General features: G+C 45.0%; 1 pseudogene; it reads left to right on the plus strand.

Annotated features, from left to right (window-relative positions):
* On the plus strand, nucleotides 1-22,730 carry LOC133379024 (zinc finger protein 208-like; annotated as a pseudogene).
* The last annotated feature ends 439 nt before the right edge of the window (nucleotides 22,731-23,169 follow it).

The following is a 23,169-nucleotide window of genomic DNA, read 5'->3' on the forward strand; positions in this document are numbered from 1 at the left end:
TCAGCAGGTGACCGGCAGAATGAGAATTATAGAAAACCACAGATGGTGCCACTGGTAATAGCCAAGACTGAGAGTCAAAAAGAGATATTTGGAAATCACAGGGGACCAAAAACGTCTGAAAGAAAGCAGCCAAAGAATGGGAGCAAGAAATCCTCTACTTGTCATAGTTTTCCTCAAAGAACACACACCGGAGAAAAACCATTTAAATGCATGGAATGTGGAAAGAGCTTCAGTGTAAAAAATAGCCTTACTTCACATCACAGAACCCACACAGGGGAGAAACCATTTAAATTCACGGAATGTGGAAAAAGCTTTACTCGGAACGATCATCTTGTTTCACATGAAAGAACCCACACAGGGGAGAAACCATTTAAATGCATGGTGTGTGGAAAGAGCTTTAGTCAGAGCAGTAATCTTACTTCACATCAAAGAACCCACACAGGGGAGAAGCCATTTAAATGCAAGGAGTGTGGAAAGAGCTTCCCTCAGAATGGTCAACTTACATTACATGAAAGAACCCACACAGGAGAGAAACCATTTAAATGCAAGCAGTGTGGAAAGAGCTTTAGCCACAAGTGGTACCTTACATTGCATGACAGAACACACACAGGGGAGAAACCATTTAAATGCAGGGAGTGTGGAAAGAGCTTCAGTGTAAAAAACAGCCTTACTTTACATCACAGAACGCACACAGGGGAGCAACCATTTAAATGCAGGCAATGTGGAAAGAGCTTCAGTGGAAATGGTCAACTTAAATTACATGAAAGAACCCACACAGGGGAGCAACCATTTAAATGCAGGCAATGTGGAAAGAGCTTCAGTGTAAGCAATAAACTTACTTTACATCAGCGAACACACACAGGGGAGAAACCATTTCAATGCATGGAGTGTGGAAAGAGCTTCAGTGTAAGCAATAAACTTACTTTACATCAGAGAACTCACACAGGGGAGAAGCCATTTAAATGCAAGCAGTGTGGAAAGAGCTTTAGACACAAGCGGTACCTTACAGTACATGAAAGAACCCACACTGGAGAAAAACCATTTAAATGCAGGGAATGTGGAAAGAGATTCAATCAGAGCAGTAAACTTACTTTACATCACAGAACACACACAGGGGAGAAACCATTTAAATGCAGGGAGTGTGGAAAGTGTTTCAGTCAGAACAGTAGCCTTACTTTACATGAAAACCCACACAGGGGAGCAACCATTTAAATGCAGGGAATGTGGAAAGAGCTTCAGTCAGAGCAGTCACCTTACTTTACATCACAGAACACACACAGGGGAGAAACCATTTAAATGCAGAGAGTGTGGAAAGAGCTTCAGTGACAGCAGTAACCTTAAATTACATCACAGAACTCACACAGGGGAGAAGCCGTTTAAATGCAAGCAGTGTGGAAAGTGCTTCAGTCTGAACAGTAGCCTTACTTTACATGAAAGAACCCACACAGGCGAGAAACCATTTAAATGCTGGGAGTGTGGAAAGAGCTTCAGTCAGAGCAGTAAACTTTCTTTACATCGAAGAACCCACACAGGGGAGAAGCCATTTAAATGCAGGGAGTGTGGAAAGAGCTTTAGTCGGAGCAGTGACCTTACTTCGCATCAAAGAACCCACACAGGGGAGAAGCCATTTAAATGCAAAGAGTGTGGAAAGAGCTTCAGTCAGAGTGGTAGCCTTACACTACATGAAAGAACACACACAGGGGAGAAACCATTTAAATGCAGTGAGTGCGGAAAGAGCTTCAGTGTAAGCAGTCACCCTACTTTACATCACCGAACACACACAGGGGAGAAACCATTTAAATGCATGGAGTGTGGACAGGGCTTTAGTCAGAGAAGTAAGCTTAGTTCACATCAAAGAACCCACACAGGGGAGAAGCCATTTAAATGTAAGGAGTGTGGAAAGAGTTTCAGTCAGAGCGGTCACCGTACTTTGCATCAAAGAACCCATACAGGGGAGAAACCGTTTAAATGCAGGGAGTGTGGAAAAAGCTTCAGTGTAAGCAGTAGACTTGTTTTACATCACAGAACACACACGGGAGAAACCATTTAAATGTAGTGAGTGGAAAGAGGTTCAGTCAGAGCACACTTCACATGAAAAAACACTATGGAGTAACTTTTTTAATGCACGGAGTATGGAAAGAGATTCAATGAAAGCAGTAGGCTTACATCACAGGGGATACACAGGAGAAACAATTGAAATGTAGGGAGTATGGAAAGAACTTCAATGGGAGCTTTATTCTTCATCTTGCAGGCTACATAGATTAAAGCCCTATACAGGTTGGGGCCAGGATGCTTAAAAAATTATCTCACCTGTTATATATGCAGCCCATCACTGAAATCTGCATAGGATGGCTTGAAAGCACATAACAACAACAACAAAGTCCTGCCCTCTGTGAACAGAACAAAGTTATGTGGACAAAACAGGCTCAGTCTGACACTTGTGAACATGCATCCACTGGGCATGAAGCTCATCTTGAAATGCCTGTTCGGGGTGGCACTGGAGAACCTAGTAAAGTTAGGAACAGCGGATGCAATTCACTGTGTCACAGGCCACCTGAATTTTTATAGAAATTGGCCATCTCAAATTCTTTATAATTGATTTATATAAAATTATGTGGGGAAAAGTGGTGCAAACAATACAAGCCAAAATGAGAGTAAAAAGACAAGCTGCCACTTAAAGAATCTTTTTTTCCTTTGAGTTTTGTTTACAGTAGTTCCAAAATAAAATGTTTCTCATAGTATGAACATTTTATAAGGAGTCTGAGCGTTCAGCCCATGATCATGTCTATATATGGCTGAAGCTGTAAAGGGGTGAGTCAGGAGAATTTATTAGAATACAACATCAGCATCAAGATGTAGGGTTAGGATGAGAGTTCAAATGATGGAGTATAGTTGTAATATGAACATGAACTGACAAAGTCTAGATAGATACAAACTAGAGCTATAAAAGACAGACAGCCTTAGGGATTTTTACCAGTTGTCTGTGACACTGGTCGAAGAAAGAACCACCTGCTCTGAGTGTTAAGGTCCACACGCAGCAAAGGTGAGATCACTCCTTTTCAGATGGAAATGCAATGTGACCTATGCTGTCCTTTGAAATGTAACACATTAGTGTACATCCCCGTTGTATGCGCTGTGTAAGATCTATGTTCTGATATATGGGTATGTCCACAATGTATAGTAAATTAGATGTATTAATAATAAATAGACACTGATAAACATTTCCTTTGTACCTGTGGAATATTCTTCCTGATGAGATACGCCTGGCGCCAACATTATTATCCTTTCGGCGTCAGATAAAAATCTTCCTCTTCTCCCAGGCATTTTCAGCATTTTAGTAGTATTTAATATGCATTTTAGTGTGTGTTTAATTATGTTTTAATTCTTGATATTTTTAACTTATTTTTAAACTGCTTAATATGAGGTTTTAATTGTATGTCAGATGTTTTTTACCTGTTGTAAACCGCCCAGACAGCTTTGGCTATGGGGCGGTATATAAATTGAATTAATAAATAAATAATAATTTATTTATTTATTTATTATTTATTTTATTACATTTTTAGACCGCCCTATAGCAATAAGCTCCCAAATAATAAATTTGTTGATTGTCCATTAATTACCTGAGATATTCCTATACCTGAAAAGATTCTTGGCTGGGATCTCCGGCCACTTGGTTCACCTGGTCAGACCTAACTGCTGGCAAAAACTGTTGGAAGCTCAAGTGACCGCAAAGTTTGTCATATGGTAGCTGGCAGAGAGCGGACCAAGGGGAGAGACGCCAGAATTCTCAATCCCCTGCATTCAGATTGAGATGATTTGAGGCCATCGCAACAGCAACCTGAACAGTGACTGCTGCGAGGTGGAACCATGCCACACGGGGAGGAATAAGGATGCGGCAACCCTCTGAGATTGGTTGAAGTTGGACATTTCCCTGCATCGGAGACAAGGGCAGAAAGTGCCGCAGGGTGGGAGATGCAGGAGGAGAAGGTGCCCAGGCAGGAGATGAGAAAGTCAGCATTGGGAAGAGGGAGTGTACTAGTGGGGAAGACACCAGCACTGGAAGCAACTGTGGGAATGGGGGCACTTTAGCTCTGTTATCTTGAACACATTACCTTTTACACACAAATGCGTATATGATATATATCACACAGCACACACACACACACACACACACACCTATCTTGCTGCTGCTACTGCAGGAGGCAAGAGAGGAAGATGAGGTGCAATACTGGGACAGAAGGGAGGGAGGAAAATGTTGGCAGTTGGGGGGGGCAGAAGCAGCTCTTGCCACTTAGTCCTCCGATGGGTTAAGGCAAGGAGTTCTGGTTCCTAGAGAGGCAGGAAGTCTTAATCACATGGAGGGGGGAGGGAATATTGAAGGGGAAGTAGGGGGGCTGTCTTAATTCGTATTCCGGGTAAAGAAAGAATTCGTGCAGAGGAGAAAGAGGTGCAAAGGGGGTGGAGGATTTGGTATTTTTGTTGGGGGGTGAGGGAAGGGGGGGCCACTCCCTCCTTTTCCTCTGGCGGTCCCTGGTGCATGCAATCCATTTGCAAAGTGCCGCGGGGTTGGCTTTGCAAGGCCGTCTTGGAAGCCAGAGCCCGGGCAAGGGGATGCAGCTTTGCAGAGGGGCACTTGGGGGGCGGCTGTATGTTGGGGGTTGATGTCCTGTGTTGTTTTGAGGGCCACAGCTGGGGGAGGGGAGCTGCCTTTGCAATTCCTGGGCCTGACGGGAGACTGATGAGGGAAGGAAGATTTGTTTTTTGGGAGGGGGAGGGGGTGATGGAAAAGCCCCCCCTTCCCTCTGGGAACCCATAGAAAGTGTGTGGAGGGGGCCTGATCCACGCAGTCCAGAGGCAAAGTGTGGCCAAAACTGTTTCCACTGAAGCTGCCCCCCAACCCTTTTGCAGGTCAGCCCATTCCCCCCAAGGATGGAACGCAGCTCAGGCAGGGGGGAAAGGGGGACCTCTTGATGCAGCCTTGTTGGGGGGCACATTGGAGGGGAGGGGAGAATGCTGTGCTGCTTTTCTGCCCCACAGCTGGAGGGAGAGCCCCTTTTGGATTTCCTCCACTGGAAGAGGGGCTGGTCAGTTTCCCTCCTGTCAGGCAAGAAAGATGGAGGGATGGAGAGAGGAATCTGAAACTGACCAGGCTCTGAATGGGCTTCTAGAAGCTTTCAAGGCAGAGGATGGAGGAAATGGATGAATAAATGTCCCCTCCTCAGCTGGGCTCCAGAGGAAGAGGCTTCTCCAGACATCCCCTTGGGAGTGTGTTGGAGGGGAACATCGAAGCCCCCTTGGGGTGGATCTCAGCTTCTCTTGCAGGATTGGCCCATCTGTGGGGGTGCTGGCAGCCAGCGTCCCCCCTGTCCAAAGCACAATAGCTGGGCAGTGGTCGCAAGAGCCCTGTAAGGTGGTCTCGGATGAGAGCCTGTGGCTAATGTAGTGGTTAGGGAATATTTTTCAACCCGAGGGCCACATTTACGCACAAGCAGCAGTCCAAGGGCCAATTTACTGTCAAATGCCAGAGTGGGTAGAGCTATGGATGTGTCACTGACATTTGTATAGTAGAGTCTCTTGTAGCCAGGAACAAGTCAGACATTTCTTCAGCGCAATTAATTAATTATTAGATTTATATCCTGCCCTTTCTCCCAGTAGGAGCCCAGGACAGCAATACAGAGCTCTCTAAGGAGCGGGGTCAGAGCATGGGGGGGGGGGAGAGAAAAAAACTGCTTTCCCTCCCAAATTTTCCACTTTTGTTATGGGCCTTCACATCTCTACAGTAGTGTAGTGGCAAATTCAGAAGTGCAGGGTCCATTCATGATAGCCATGCCCCCTCCCATCCTGTTCCTGCTGGGTTGAGAATGAGATGCATGTTAATGCCTTCTCCCACAGCTAGAAGCCGAAAAGCATGGAAGGGCAAAGTGTTGCCTCCTGAGAAGAGTCTCAGTGGCTGACTTCACCTCCTTTCACTCTGATTCACTCTAATTATCAGGAAAGAACAAGGAAGCATGTTAGAAGACTCTTCTCAGTGGCTAATACACTCTCCTTTCTTGCTGATTGGCTCATAGGTTGCTGGAGACATGGGGACTCTGCTGAGAGCCTGCTCCCAAAAAAGTAAGGGGTCTAAGACCTCTCCCCCCCCCCCAGATCTATGCAGGTCTCTGGGTCTACTTTTTTTCAGCCCAGCCCACCTCACTGGATTGTTGTGAGGATAAACTTTTATGTGCCACTCTAGATTTCAGACATCCACTCTGTGTGGGGCCTTCCACATCTGTGGAAGTGTGTGTGTCTATTGTATTGGAATCACAGTTTAATGCTGAACTATGTCCACAGAGACCCAGGTTCAAATCCCTGCTCAGGAGTGAAATTCAGGTGGTGTCCTGGTCCCAGTGACAGTGTTGTTGTGAAGACAAAAGGAGGGGCACAAATTATGTTTCCCACGGTGAGCTCATTAGAGGAAAGCCTGCACAGAAATATAAAAATATATTGAAATGTTTGGATAAACCTATAATAAGCAAATCAACTTATTACCCCAGTTGCTCAACCCTGTGTGGTGAGTTTGCTGTTAAGCTTTCCACCTTGTGCATCACCTCTCCAACTTGGAGTAGTGTTCTGTAACTTGGTGCCCTCCAGGTATGGTTGGACCAACTCCCATCAGCCCTGGACAACATGGCAAAACGCCAGGGATGATGGGAGTTGTAGTCCAGAAATGTCTAAAGGTTAACTCAGATTATACAAGTGGATGGTACCAAATAACGTGTCCTGCTGATCTTGAAATGGATGTATTGCAAGTAGTTCTTCATACTCTTTTCATTGCCCAGTGAGCTGAACCAGACTGAATGCATCTCATTTTTCCTCTCCCCATATTTCTGATGGAAAGACTGGAGGTGTTTTGCATCCCCAGGAAGCTCCAAGATGGAGTCATTTGACCAAATTCACCCCCAGTATTTCTTGACAATGTGTGCAAAACCTATTTTTTTGCCAACTGTCAGGAAGATGACATGGAATTAATATCTGTGCAGATTAAATTTTTAATTATATCCCTGATGAAAAGGCCCAATAATAAAGCCTGAAATGGTTCACAATGTGACGAAGAAACTCTGTGGGGCTCAGGAATTAAAGACTTTACGGAAGCAGAAGCAGAGATGAGAGGTGAGGGGTCCGACATGGGTGAAATTCCTGGGGGTAGCAAAGGACAGAAAAGGTGCCCAAGCATGGAGAAAAGTCTGGAAGAAACTGGAGAATGTTCTGAGAGAGATTTGGGGCCTTTAAGGCCTTTTGCAGATCAAGCATTGTGGGGGAAAACAACAGAGGAAAGGGACGTGCCATTTATTGATTTGGATTGAGGCTGCTTATAACATTCAAACCTCTGGAACCCAAATTTGCATGAAGGATGAAATCCCTCCCATCCTCCGTCTCTCCCCTGCAGGCCTTTGAGAGCTGCTCCCTACGAAACGTGCATCATGGTGAAAGCTGTGGGAGTCCCAGAGCTGGCCTAGTTTACTCCTCCCTCTCAGGCAGCGCCATGGCCTCAGAGGCACCGTCCAGATTGTCTTTTTTCTGGGATGGAGTGGAAAGAGCAGCCGGGCAGCCCAATCAGGTAAGGGGAGGATCATTGGGGGAGAGACCGAGGGGACAGCTGGGGTGTGTCTCCCTGAGCGTACTGGGGAGGGCTGTGGGAGAATACTACCTCTGAGGCTCCATAAGGAGAGCTTGCCGGATCAGGCCAATAGCCCGTCTGTTCCAGCAGCCGGTTCTTGCAGTGGCCGACCAGATGCCTGTGGGAAGCCTGCAAGCAGGACCTGAACACATGAGCACTCGCCCCACTTGTGATTCGGTGACACGTGTCTGGCAGAACTCTGGCAAAACTCCTAAAATACACTCTTGGAGAGGTGGGATCTTTTTCGAGAGTCAATCAAGCTCTGCCCTGCAATTGTGTCTGAGCAGTGTAAAATCCAGAAATACTCACCCCCACAAAAGCTAAATAAAAAGTAACTGTACTAAAGAAATGCAAAGAAAAAGAGAGTGGGACAGCTTCAAGAGAGTCACACGGCTTGGTACCAAAATACCTGATGGAATGCCTCTCCTGACACGAACCCACCCGTACACTACGCTTAACATCTAAGGCCCTCTTCCGGGTGCCCACTCCGAGGGAAACTCGGAGTCTGGCAATAAGGGAGAGAGCCTTCTGAGTGGTGGCCCCCAAATTATGGAATGATTTCTGTGATGAGGTGAGCCTGGCGCCAACACTGTTATGTTTTCCGCGCCAGGTCAAGACTTTCCTCTTCTCCCAGGCATTTTAGCATGTGCTTTTAGATTGCTTTTTAAAATGTATTTTTAGATTTCTATATTGTTTTTGTGGTAAACCACCCAGAGAGCTTCGGCTATGGGGTTGTATATAAATGCAATAAAATTAATTAATTAATTAATTAATCCCAGCATGCCCCACTGGTCAGGCTATTAGTACGATATGAACCAAAGTGTAGCTGCCAAGTGTCCTGCTCTGTTGCCATTCCCAGCATACTGCCTCTGGCAGTGGAGGGAATGCATTGCCATTGTGGCTCGTAGCCACTGATGTCCTGATCCTCCATGGATTTGTCCAATCTTCTTTGAAAGCTATTCAAGTTTTTGGCTGAGCAAATGGTACATGTTGGAGAAACTGCCTCTCCTTTTTCCAGGATCTGTTGCCCTTCCAGGGTCTGGTGACCTTTGAGGAGGTGGCCGTGTATTTCACGGAGGAGGAATGGGCCCTGCTGGATCCTGGCCAAAGAGCTCTGCACAGGGAAGTCATGGAGGAGAATTATGAGACGGTGGCCTCTCTCGGTATGGGCACTTTTCCCCCTTGACTGATGAATGTTGAAGGTATGGATTTAGTACCTGTGCTATTTAACCTTCCACTGCAGGGATGCTGTCGTGGAAATGGGTGCCTGGGCCGTGGATATTTGGGGAGGGACTGCAGCTCAGAAGGGGAACACCTGCTTTGCATGTAGAAGGTCCAAGGTTTAGTCCCTGGCAGCTCCAAGAGGGGTGAAAGGATCCGGTAGGAGGTGCTGGGAAAGGTCTTTCTCTGCCTGACATCCACAGCTAGTTGCTGTAAGCAGGCAGGACTAGATGGACCAATGTGATCTGGTAGAATGCAGCTTCCTCTGTTCTTGGGGCTTTTTGATCATTCAGTGCAAAAAGTGCCCCTCCCTGCCGCCTTTTGCTGCCCCATGATGAAAAATCTTACCTTGCAGCTGGAGGAGGAGAGGGCAGGAGCTCCCAAACTCCAGCAGAGCATCTTCTCCTGCATCCTCAGCAGATCATTGACACTCTGTGCCTTGAACTCTAACCTCCCAGTGGGAAGAGATGCTCCCGGGAGCACCCGCTGCCTCCTCCCTCTGCCTTCCACTGCCCAAAGGTCAGCTTTTGTCTTTGAAGCAGGAAGAAGCGGCAGTTTGGAGAAGAGGAAGCAGAGGTGGAGGCTACAGTTTGTAGGGAATGACCTCCAGAAGACAGGACAGAGAACACGATTTAGCTTTGCCAGCCCTGGTGGGAAGTCTGGAAGCAGAAATGGAGCACAGAGACTCTTTGACTCAGGCAGGGACACAGCAAAGGCAGCAGGCAAGAGGGACCCTGAGAAAGGCTCTCTGCCAGGTGGAACAAGTGCCATTCCCTCAGCTAGCAGACATCCCAGGAAAGCTGGAATTGCAGCAGCGCCCTTGACGGGACCTTTTCTGCAGCAGGAAAGGGTCCAGAGAAGGCAGGAACCTGCGGTGATGAATGAAAAGCAGGGGAGGGTGATGGAGTCAGACCCCGGTTGACATCTGGGGCTAAGAGAGATTTCAAGCAGCAAAAGGAACCGCACAAACTGGAATGCAGAGTGGGACCAATTTTACTCCTTAGGGTACTTTTTCCCATCAGGCCTCTTTGTTTGTTTGCAAAGTGACCCATATAGAAGCCATTTTTAAAGCTCATATTGGCAATATTGAGATGGAGGGACTCCCAGGCTCATAAATTAGTAGCCAGCCAACAACACCCCCACATGTATGAATCTGCCTTTGCTTGAAGATCAGGAGATGAGGCCTTCCTGGTGGTCCCTACACAGGATGAGGTACATGGTCATTTTTCAGTAATGGCTCCTCGACATGGAACATTCTCCCTACGTCAGGCCTCGTCTCTTTATATTTCCATGCCGTCGGTGAAGACATCTTTTTGGAAGGTGTTCGGAGGAAGACAGACCCGAAATTCCTGCTGGTTTTAATAGTTGTCATTCAGTGTTTTATTGTGTGTTTGGATAGACTGTGGGAGTTTTTTGGGATGTTTATATATTCTTATCTACTTCTTCTTTATTATAAACTGTCCTGTCCAAAAAGGTGACGTATAATTCACCTACATGACAATGAATAAGTAAATATCCACTAATAGCAGAGCTGTAAAAAAATGGAAGAAAATAACGAACTGATAACAGAAACCAGCAATGCCCAATATTGCACCTCATCTTCCTCTCTTCCCTCCTGCAGTAGCAGCAGCAAGACAGGCGTGTGAGTGTGTGATATACATAATAGTTTTTGCCGGCAGTTAGGTCTGACCAGGTGAACCAAGTGGCCAGAGATCCCAGCCAAGAATCTTTTTAGGTCTAGGAATATCTAATGGCCGATCAAGAAAGGAAATCTTTATCAGTGTCTATGTATAATTAACACGTCTAATTTACTGTACTTTGTGGACATAGCCACATATCAGAACATAGGTCTTACACAGCACATACAAAGGGGATGTACGCTAACGTGTTGCATTTCAAAGGACAGCATAGGTCACATTGATTTCCATCTGAAAAGGAGTGATCTCACCTTTGCTGCGTGTGGACCTTAACACTCAGAGCAGGTGGTTCTTTCTTCGACCAGTGTCACGGACAACTGGTAAAAATCCCCAAGGCTGTCTGTCTTTTATAGCTCTAGTTTGTATCTATCTAAACCAGGGTTTCCCGACCTTTGAGCCACAGATGTTGTGGGACTACAACTCCCATCAGCCCCATCCAGCATGGCCAATGGTCAGGAATTATGGGAACTGTACTCCAGCAACATCTGTGGACCAAAGGTTGGGAAACCCTGATCTAGACTCTGTCAGTTCATGCTCATATTACTACTATACTCTTGTTTCCATCATTTGAACTCTCATCCTAACCTGCATCTTGATGCTGATGTTGTATTCTAATAAGTTCTCCTGACTCACCCCTGTACAGCTTCAGCCATATATAGACATGATCATTGGCTGAATGCCCGGACTCCTTATAAAATGTTGATACTTTACGGGAAAGAATTTATTTTGGAACTACTGTAAACAAAACTCAAAGGAAAAAAGACACTTGAACTGGCAGCTTGTCTTTTTACTCATGTTTTGGCTTGTATTGTTTGCGCTACTTTTCCACACATAATTCTATGTAAATCAATTATAAAGAATTGGAGATGGCCAATTTCTATAAATACAGGTGGCCTGTGACACAGTGAATTGCATCTGCTGTTGCTGACTTTACTAGGTTCTGCCCTAGTAGTTTGCAGCCTACTAAGAAGCTGGCTTTACTAGGTTCACCCCCAACAGGCATTTCAAGATGAGCTTCATGCCCAGTGGACGCATGTTCACAAGTGCCAGACTGACCCTACTTGGTCCACACAACTCTGTTCTATTCACCGAGAGCAGGACTTACCAGATCAAAATTATACCTTTTCTTATCTATAAAAATCTCTGTTTGTAAGGGCTGAATATTTTCTGGTCAAAAGTAACTAGTCTTGTCTATTTCCTTCAAAGAGTCAGACCTCCATTCGTGTTGGGAAGAAAGAAAAGATCCCTTTATCCAGATGTTCAGCTGCGTTGAGGCCCCATTTTGGTTTGGAAATTGTAGGATTTTTCAGTTCCTGTGTAATATGATTCATTGCAGATGAATCAGGGTGTGAGTTCTCCTGGAGAACATCTTAGATGTCTTTAAGAAGAGCCTGCTGGATCAGGCCAATGGCAGCATGCCTATAGGAAGCAAGCAAGCAGGACCTGAGTGCAACCCTTGCCCCGTTGGGAGCACAGTGACTGTCTTAAAGCTGCAAAGTGCTCTCTGAAGCACCCTTCCCCCTCCTTTCATAGTGCAGGGAGGGAGGGAAAAAAGGTGCCTTTCAGATGGGCTGCCTGCCAGAGAAGTCCCATGCACAACCGATCTTTCTAAAAAGCAGTGGCTTCCAAAAGGGAACAGGCACCCACAGCCAAGCTGAGGCCTTGGCTTGCCACCCCACGCTGCTTCTTTCAACTTCAGGAGCTGAATGGGGCTGCTTCACAGAGCAGTGCTGGGAGGGAGAAGTGATTTCCATCCAATGGAAACAGCTTCCCCTTCCTTGAGCAAAGCCCCCTCCAACCGCTGATCAGCTGACTGGCAGAAGTGCGCCCCAGTCCAGCAAAGGCGCAATTGGCAGCCCGTTTCAAGGTCCTGGTGGTTCTTTTGAAGCCTCACCTTTATCTGCCGCACATCTGATGTCAGATCGGAGGGTGGTGCCTTTGTCCTCCCTGTAGACTTCCCATTCGCATCTGATCAGGCACTGTGAGGATGCTGGACTAGATATTTATTTATTTATTTAATTTAATTGATATACCGCCCTAAGCCAAAAAGGCTCTCTGGGAGGTGTACATGAGAGATAAAACAAGCACAATATATAAATACAATAAGTATAACAAAATCAAAGATCAAAACAAACAATTACAAAGAACCAACAACGTCAAAATACAACAATAATGAAAATACTGATAAAATACACTATAAAATACAATTTAAAATGCCTGGGAGTATAAAAAGGTTTTCACCTGGCGCCGAAAGGATAGCAGCGTCGGTGCCAGGCGTACCTCATCGGAGAGACTATTCCACAGTTCGGGGGCCACTACCGAAAAGGCCCTAGTTCTAGTCACAACCCTCTGGGCTTCTCGATGGGATGGCACCCGTTGGAGGGCCTTAGATGTTGAGCGCAGTGTACGGGTAGGTTCATATTGGGAGAGGCGTTCCACCAGGTATTGCAGTCCCATGCTGTGTAGGGCTTTATAGGTCAAAACCAGCCCTTTGAATTTAGCCCGGAAACAAATAGGAAGCCAGTGCAGATGAGCCAGAACAGGTGTTATATGAGCAGACCTTCTGGTCCACGTCAGTAATCTGGCCGCTGCATTCTGGACTAGCTGTAGTTTCTGAACTATCTTCAAGGGCAGCCCAACGTAGAGCACATTGCAGTAGTCCAGCCTAGATGTTACCAGAGCGTGAACAACTGAGGCAAGGTCATCACTGTCCAGATAGGGACGTAGCTGGGCTACCAGTCGAAGATGGTAGAAAGCATTCCGTGCCACCGAGGCCACCTGGGTCTCGAGAGACAAGGAAGGATCGAAAAGAACTCCCAAGCTACAAACCTGTTCCTTCAAGGGGAGTGTAACCCCATCAAGAACAGGATGAACATCCTCCATCTGGGCAGTGAAGGCACTCACCAACAGCATCTCGGTCTTGTCAGGATTGAGCTTCAGTTTGTTAGCCCCCATCCAGTCCATTATCACGGCCAGGCAGCGGTTTAGCATATTAACAGCCTCACCTGAAGAGGATGAAAAGGAGAAATAGAGCTGCGTGTCATCAGCGTACTGGTGATAACGCACCCCAAAACTCCTGTTGACCACACCCAGTGGCTGCATGTAGATGTTAAAAAGCATGGGGGACAGTACCGATCCCTGTGGGACTCCACAATGGAGAGTCCAGGGTGTCGAGCAATGTTCCCCAAGCACTACCTTCTGGTGACGACCCACCAAGTAGGAGCGGAGCCACTGCCAAGCAGTACCCCCGACTCCGAACTCCGTGAGTCTCCCCAGAAGGATACCATGGTCGATGGTATCAAAAGCAGCTGAGAGATCAAGGAGAATCAACAGGGTCACACTCCCCCTGTCCCTCTCCCGACAGAGGTCATCGTACAGGGCGACCAAGGCTGTTTCGGTGCCATAACCGGGCCTAAAACCGGATTGAAATGGATCAAGATAATCAGTGTCATCCAAGAGCGTCTGGAGCTGGCCGGCAACCATCCGCTCCAGGATCTTGCCCAGGAACGGAACATTCGCCACAGGTCTATAGTTGTTCAAGTTATCTGGGTCCAAGGAGGGTTTCTTCAGGAGTGGTCTCACCACCGCCTCTTTTAGGCAGTCAGGGACCACTCCCTCTCTTAAAGAGGCATTTATTACCTCCTTGGCCCAGCCGGCAGTTCCGGTCCTGCCAGCTTTCACCAGCCAAGAGGGGCAAGGATCCAGTACAGATGTGTTCGCCCGCACCAGTCCAAGGATCCTGTCAACATCCTCAAGCTGCACAGACTGAAACTCATCCAATAAATGAGGACAAGACCGTGATCTGGATACTTCATTAGGTCCAACTGCTATAATATTGGAGTCTAAGTCCCGGCGAATGCATGCGATCTCATCTTGGAAGTGCTCGGCGAACTCATCACAGCGGGCTACAGATGAATCTATAATATCCCGAGGACCAGAATGTAAAAGCCCTCGCACAATTTTAAAGAGCTCCGCTGGGCGGGAGAGTGATGACTTAATAGTATCAGCAAAATATCTCTTTTTTGCTGCCCTCACCGCTACTATATACTGCTAAGAACAAGCACTTACCAAGGTGTAATTGCATTCATCGGGAGTTCACCTCCATCTGCACTCAAGCCTCCTCCTCTCTTGCTTCATCGCTCTCAGCTCCAAGGTATACCATGGAGCTGTATGAGCTCTGCATAGGAGGGGGCGCATGGGAGCGATCGTGTCAACCGCCCGGGTCATTTCCGTATTCCACAGTTCAACCAGGGCTTGGACAGGAGCGCCAGTCTTCTCAGTCGGAAAAACCCCCAGAGCCCTTTGGAAACCCTCAGGATCCATTAGTCTCCGGGGGCAGACCAATTTAATAGGTCTCCCGCCCTTGCAGAGGGAAAGGGCTGCTGTGAGCCTAAACTTCAGCAAGCGGTGATCTGTCCATGACAAAGGAATAGATGATAAATCCCCAACCTCCAGATCACCATCTCCATGTCCAGTGACGAAGATCAAATCAAGGGTATGTCCCGACACATGCGTCGGGCCAGAAACAAATTGAGACAGCCCCATGGTTGTCATGGAAACCATGAAGTCCTGAGCCGCCCCAGATAAAGCAAATAGGCCTGTGGTCTGATTCCACAGGGCTGTTCTGAGGAAGAGCCGCTAGGTTGAAGTTTCTTTTCTACCTGCTGAGGAATCCCCCAAATTAAGATGGCTGGATTGGTTTCCACAGAGCCCCTGAGTGGAGATTTATGTACACCTCCAGGCAACTGGTCAGGAGGATAACTTGGGTCCCTGTACTAATCAGTTCCAGATCTAAAATCTTTGTTTGCTTTGGGGAGGAGAGGATAATTTGGGAATGTCAAAACTAGGCTTCACCTCTTGGCTGGAAGAGCATGATCCAGTTGTATGTGGCTCTGATGAAAGGGTGAGATCAGTAGGTATGGACTTGAAAGATGACTTAGGGAAGCTGTAGAAGGATTTCACAACACTGAATCTTGGTGGTCTCCAGGAACCCAGAGGGAGTACCCCAACACCTCAAATACCCCACGCTTCCCCCTTATCTTCTAAGAGAGAACGCACTAACAGGCAAGCACCCTTCTTTCTATATTTTTCTTTTACTTGACTTAAATTGTTGCTGTTTAAAAGAGATTTGCCAGATTGATCGGTTTTTGACATCTCACTGGGGAGCCATAACTTCTCTCTGCTACGCACTAATTAATAGCTTATCTCTGTTTTTGTTGCAAAAAGCTGTCCTGGATTTGCATTCTAAAGATATACACAGAAGAGGGATTTCTATTCCAGATTTTTATTTTGAAAAATATTATACTGTTTTGAGACTACTCTCTTTTTGGTCTATTTTATTTTGACGAATCTGTTTCTTGACGATTGCCATTAATTGTTTCGATCCTGGGAACTGCATTTTGTTTACTTAACTATTGGAGAGATAAGGCTGTCTGCTCTGTTTATACTGTGATGTCACCAAGTTTGGAGTATTAACCCAATTGTTGCTGAAATAAGAAGTGGTTTTCCTATATTTTTCTTTTAAAATGGCAATTAAGAAAGTGGCTGAAAATCTGGAAATAACTATGTTTCAGAAAATAATGGATGAGATTGAGATAATGAAAATTGAATTGAGTAAAATGAAGCAGGAGATTAAAGATATAAGGGTCCCTGTGAGAGAGGTGACCCTGGAAGGGGTCCCTGTGAGAGAGGAGACCCCGGAGATTGGAACAGGGGTCCCTGTGAGAGAGGTGACCCTGGAGACTGGAATAGGGGTCCCTGTGAGAGAGGAGATCCCGGAGATTGGAACCAACGTGGAACAGGAACAAGATTTGGAGTCTATGGACTTTAGAAATAAAATCTATTGTTTGGAACTCAATGTTATCTCTGAAGAAATGAATGAAGATTCTAGAGATAAAGTTATCAATGGCATGGATAATCTTCTGGACTGGAATGATGTGATGGAGCCCAATATAGAGAAAATCTATGGAATTAACTGCAGCCATGTGACAATGGAAAAACTTTTAAGAGATGACCCAGTGTATTTTGAAAAAAAGAACAGAGATATGATTTTACAGCAGTATTTCAGCAACCTATTCAGAATGGATGGCAAGAAAATATTTGGGATAGAGGTAATCCCCATCAGACTCTTACTATATGACTATGGCTTTGACAGCAAGATTATTATGGAATACTGATAATGGAAGATTGGATATTGAAATTACTGGACTTAACAAGACTACTGAAGATGGAAGATGGAAAATGGAACTAATAGAGATAATAGAACAATGGCTACTGAAATTATTGAACCTAACAGATTCTGATGTGATGGATTAATTGAAATGTTTATTTTGACTATGGTTATGACAATAAGATTATCATAATTAGTAATGAGATGGATTAATCGATATGCTTATCTGGAAAAAAAAATTGATAGATATATTTCTTAAAGAATTGAAACCTCTCTTTGACTTTTTGTGGAAAGAATAAAGTAATGTTTATGAGATTTGATGATTAAGTAAGATAACTACTGGAGGAAAGTGATTTTATAATATGACTTAAGAGACAGGATTGTTATATATTATAGACTTATAACTGATTTGATCTTTGACAAATGGGAAGTCAATATTTTACTCTTTATTTTTTATTTTTGTTTTTTTTTTTTCTTTTTTTCTTTTTGTTTAACTATTTTTGATTTTGTTTTTTGTCTTTGAATGTTTTATGATTTTGTCTTGTATGTTTTGTGAAAATCTGAATAAAAATTATTGAAAAAAAAAAAATACCCCACGCTTCCCCCACATAGGTGTAGGGTTGGCAATAGCGTGTGCTATGTGCCTTTGAAGCACTCTCTATTTTCAGCAGTAATCAAAAGTGTGACATCAAATATAAATGTTTTCTTAAAAGAGGAAAGAGGAAAATTACAAGCATGCACATTCACTGACCGGCTGTTTTGACTGCAGTCAAATTATTAGGAATCAAGGAGAAGTGAGCTGTGCCCAGTTTGTCCTGTTCTGCAGTCTTGCTGCCCTTCTCTTCCCCCACACCCCACTTTTCATTCCATACTATTTTAGAAATATATATCACAGTTGTATGGCAGTAGGAGGAAAATCCAGACAAATCTGGGCTTAATGACATCAAGTGTTATATGGACCTGAAAGGAATTTATGTTGCTGTGTGATACTGTAGGATATTCAGGTAACCTTGCTTTCATCTGGCCATGCAAAGATAACGTAAAATCTTTATTACGGTCCAAGACCAGCAGTATATTTACGGATCCTCTGAATATCAGAGTGAAGATAGAATACAATACAGTATCATTGCAGTGAGAAAGCTAAAAAGCTAAAACCGGGTCCACATAGTAATCTAGCTAAAACCTTGATCTAATAGACATCGCATTAGGTCCCTCCTGCGAGCCATAGCAGCTGTGCAGAACGAGGCGACCTCAGAGTGATCCGTGATTCTGAATCTGCTGTTAAATATTGTAAAATCATAGCTTCTGGGCTCAGAGGAAGATTAGATAAAAGTGGGGAGATGAACTTAAGGCGGAGATCTGAATAAAAAGGGCAGCAAAGTAGTACAAGGTTCACTGTCTCCACCGCATCTGCTCCACAGGGGCAAGTTCGATCATAATTATCAACGCCCCTGTATCTACCCTCCATAGTGCCGAGGGCAGAACATTGAATCGTGCCAGGGTAAAAGCTCTCCTGAGTTTTGGGGTAGATAAACTTGAAATGTAAGTGGCCAAGTTACAGGGATTTACATTAATACTGCATTGTGAATAAGCGGCAACTAGGCTCATGTTGTTCTGATACTCAACATCTTTGAGGCGTTGGATGATTGTTGTGTTAGCGGTCGTATGGCCTAGGGCACCAATCGCTGGGAGCGAAAAACCGAGAGTTCCGAGTTTGTGAATCATTACCCGTTGCCATTGAGATTGGAAGGAATCTTCCAAAGTTAATGGGGGCAATCCCGTGGGTAAAAATAGCAGCTTCATCTAGTAGTTAAATTTTAATATCCAAGCGTGGGTCTCAATCAGAAGGGCACCTAATTCCAAGCATAAGGTCACACTGGGGACACATCTCGGAGCGCCCAAAACAGACCTCATGAATTTAGATTGTACCCTCTCCAACAATGCATAATTGCCTCCACTACAAATTTGGGTCCCGTAAAGACGTTGAGGAAGCACCTTGGCGTTGAATACCTGGACTGCTGCCGGAATGTACTGACCGCCCTTTGTATAAAAGAAGGTCAGTAAAGCTCTGGCTGATTTCTGTGCAGTCGCAGCAGACTGGACAAAATGCGCATTCCAAGAACCTAAGGGATGGAATGCAATGCCAAGGTAACTGAAGGCATTGACTTGGTCAATAATATGGTTGTCAATTTGCCAGCGGTGTTTATGTCTACTTTTGGCAAAAACTAAAACCTTGCATTTCGCATAGTTAATTCTCAAAAGTTCATCCACACAAAAGGAGGCAAGTTCTCTTAAGAGATGACATAAGCCCACCTGCGTTTGGCATAACAGGGCAATGTCGTCGGCATATAGAAGACAGGTTAAGTGTCTCCTTGCCAAGACAGGAGGGTGAGAGTTTACTGCCAACAGGCGTTTTGTCAGCGAGTTTATATAGATATTGAATAGGGAGGGAGGGCCATGCAAAGATAAAAGGGGGAGAATTATGGAGATGTAAAAATAGAGAAGCAGATAATTGGGCTTCATCTGTGATGAAATGCTTTGTTTTTGCCTTGAAATTCCAATGTGTTTTTTTCAACCCTCTTCCCCCTCAGCAGGTGACCGGCAGAATGAGAATTATAGAAAACCACAGATGGTGCCACTGGTAATAGCCAAGACTGAGAGTCAAAAAGAGATATTTGGAAATCACAGGGGACCAAAATCGTCTGAAAGAAAGCAGCCAAAGAATGGGAGCAAGAAATCCTCTACTTGTCATAGTTTTCATCAAAGAACACACACCGGAGAAAAACCATTTAAATGCATGGAATTTGGAAAGAGCTTCAGTGTAAAAACTAGCCTTACTTCACATCACAGAACCCACACAGGGGAGAAACCATTTAAATGCAGGGAATGTGGAAAAAGCTTTACTCGGAACGATCATCTTACTTCACATAAAAGAACCCACACAGGAGAGAAACCTTTTAAATGCAGAGAGTGTGAAAAGAGCTTCAGTCTAAGCAGTAGCCTTAAATTACATCACCGAAAACACACAGGGGAGAAACCATTTAAATGCATGGTGTGTGGAAAGAGCTTCAGTCAGAGCAGTGACCTTACTTTGCATCAAAGAACCCACACAGGGGAGAAGCCATTTAAATGCAAAGTGTGTGGAAAGAGCTTCAGTCAGAGTGGTAACCTTACATTACATGAAAGAACACACACAGGGGAGAAACCATTTAAATGCATGGAGTGTGGACAGGGCTTTAGTCAGAGAAGTAAGCTTACTTCACATCAAAGAACCCACACAGGGGAGAAGCCATTTAAATGTAAGGAGTGTGGAAAGAACTTCAGTCAGGGCGGTCACCTTACATCGCATCAAAGAACCCATACAGGGGAGAAGCCATTTAAATGCAGTGAGTGTGGAAAGAGCTTCAGTGTAAGCAGTAGCCTTACTTCGCATCACAGAACCCACACAGTGGAGAAACCATTTAAATGCAGGGAATGTGGAAAAAGCTTTACTCAGAACAATCATCTTACTTCACATCAAAGAACCCACACAGGAGAGAAACCTTTTAAATGTATGGAGTGTGGAAAAAGCTTCAGTGTAAGCAATAAACTTATTTTACATCAGAGAACTCACACAGGGGAGAAGCCATTTAAATGCAAGCAGTGTGGAAAGAGCTTTAGACACAAGCGGTACCTTACAGTACATGAAAGAACCCACACTGGAGAAAAACCATTTAAATGCAGTGAGTGCGGAAAGAGCTTCAGTGTAAGCAGTAGCCTGAAATTACATCACCGAACACACACAGGGGAGAAACCATTTAAATGTATGGAGTGTGGAAAGAGCTTCAGTGTAAGCAATAAACTTATTTTACATCAGAGAACTCACACAGGGGAGAAGCCATTTAAACGCAAGCAGTGTGGAAAGAGCTTTAGACACAAGCGGTACCTTACAGTACATGAAAGAACCCACACTGGAGAAAAACCATTTAAATGCAGTGAGTGCGGAAAGAGCTTCAGTGTAAGCAGTAGCCTGAAATTACATCACCGAACACACACAGGGGAGAAACCATTTAAATGCAGAGAGTGTGGAAAGTGCTTCAGTCAGAACGGTAGCCTTACTTCGCATCAAAGAACCCACACAGGCGAGAAACCATTTAAATGCAGGGAATGTGGAAAGAGCTTCAGTCAGAGCATTCACCTTACTTTGCATCACAGAACACACACAGGGGAGAAACCATTTAAATGCAGAGAGTGTGGAATGAGCTTCAGTCAGAGCAGTGACCTTACTTCGCATCAAAGAACTCACACAGGGGAGAAGCCATTTAAATGCAAGCAGTGTGGAAAGTGTTTCAGTCAGAACAGTAGCCTTACTTTACATGAAAGAACCCACACAGGCGAGAAACCATTTAAATGCAGGGAATGTGGAAAGAGCTTCAGTCAGAGCAGTAAACTTACTTTACATCAAAGAACCCACACAGGTGAGAAGCCATTTAAATGCATGGAGTGTGGAAAGAGCTTCAGTCGAAGCAGTGACCTTACTTCGCATCAAAGAACCCACACAGGGGAGAAGCCATTTAAATGCAAAGAGTGTGGAAAGAGCTTCAGTCAGAGTAGTAGCCTTACTTCACATCAAAGAACCCACACAGCGGAGAAGCCATTTAAATACAGTGAGTGCGGAAAGAGCTTCAGTGTAAGCAGTAGCCTGAAATTACATCACCGAACACACACAGGGGAGAAACCATTTAAATGCATGGAGTGTGGACAGGGCTTTAGTCAGAGAAGTAAGCTTACTTCACATCAAAGAACCCACACAGGGGAGAAGCCATTTAAATGCAGTGAGTGCGGAAAGAGCTTCAGTGTAAGCAGTAGCCTGAAATTACATCACCAAACACACACAGGGGAGAAACCATTTAAATGCATGGAGTGTGGACAGGGGTTTAGTGAGAGAAGTAAGCTTACTTCACATCAAAGAACACACACAGGGGAGAAACCATTTAAATGCAGTGAGTGTGGAAAGAGCTTCAGTCAGAGAAGTAAGCTTACTTTGCATCAAAGAACCCATACAGGGGAGAAACAATTTAAATGCAGTGAGTGTGGAAAGAGCTTCAGTCAGAGCAGTGACCTTATTTTACATCAAAGAACCCACACAGGGGAGAAGCCATTTAAATGCAAAGAGTGTGGAAAGAGCTTCAGTCAGAGTGGTAACCTCAGATTACATGAAAGAACACACACAGGGGAGAAACCATTTAAATGCAGTGAGTGCGGAAAGAGCTTCAGTGTAAGCATTAGCCTGAAATTACGTCACCAAACACACACAGGGGAGAAACCATTTAAATGCAAGGAGTGTGGACAGGGCTTTAATAAGAGCAGTCACCTTACTTCACATCAAAGAACCCACACAGGGGAGAAGCCATTTAAATGTAACGAGTGTGGAAAGAGCTTCAGTCAGAGCGGTCACCTTACTTCACATCAAAGAACCCACACAGGGGAGAAACCGTTTAAATGCAGTGAGTGTGGAAAGAGCTTCAGTCAGAGCAGTAACCTTGTTTTACATCACAGAACCCACACGGGAGAAACCATTTAAATGTAGTGAGTGGAAAGAGGTTCAGTCAGAGCACACTTACTTCACATGAAAAAACACTGTGGAGTATCTTTTTTAATGCACGGAGTATGGAAAGAGATTCAATGAAAGCAGTAGGCTTACATCACAGGGGATACACAGGAGAAACAATTTAAATGCAGGGAGTATGGAAAGAACTTCAATGGGAGCCTCTCTTCATCTTGCAGGCTACATAGATTAAAGCCCTATACAGGTTGGGGCAGAGGTGGAGTCTGAGCCCAAGCACACAAGAGCACTTCTTTGAACCCATTATTTTTACTGTGATAGCACATCTATTTCACAGAAGGCAAACTCTATTTCTCTCCCCCTTCTGCCAGCCGACTTGCCCCTCCAATCTCTCTTTCTCTCTCCCTCCCCAATTCACCAGCCACTCGCAACCTGATAGCAGCACCAATAGTGCTGCTTAGTGGACCTACAAACAGCAAGAAAGGGTATTGCTGATCACCCCAGAGGTTCCTGGGTCATCCTGTGCTATCTCCCATTTCCCAACAAAAGGAGAGGCAGCAACATGTGTGGTTGGTGAATTTTGGTAGGTCTGGCTGATTGGGAAGTTGCCGTTTCGGGCTTTTTTACGTAAAAATGTATTATAGTCCGGAACGGGTATCGGAACGTGGTTTGCGTGGACGTTTTGTGTCTTACTGCATGCATCCCATGTAGTCATGTGGGACTGGTGAATTTCAGAGGTCTGGCTTGCTGGGAAGTCCCCGTTCGGGGCTGTTCATTCCGTTCCGGAGGGCATTTTGGTTGTTAAAGGGTTGATAAAAATGCTATCGGAATGGTTTTTGTTCCTAAACGTTGTTCTCGTGTGTCTCTAACACATCCT

Source organism: Rhineura floridana, chromosome 3, assembly GCF_030035675.1.
Source record: "Rhineura floridana isolate rRhiFlo1 chromosome 3, rRhiFlo1.hap2, whole genome shotgun sequence".
NCBI lineage: Eukaryota > Metazoa > Chordata > Lepidosauria > Squamata > Rhineuridae > Rhineura > Rhineura floridana.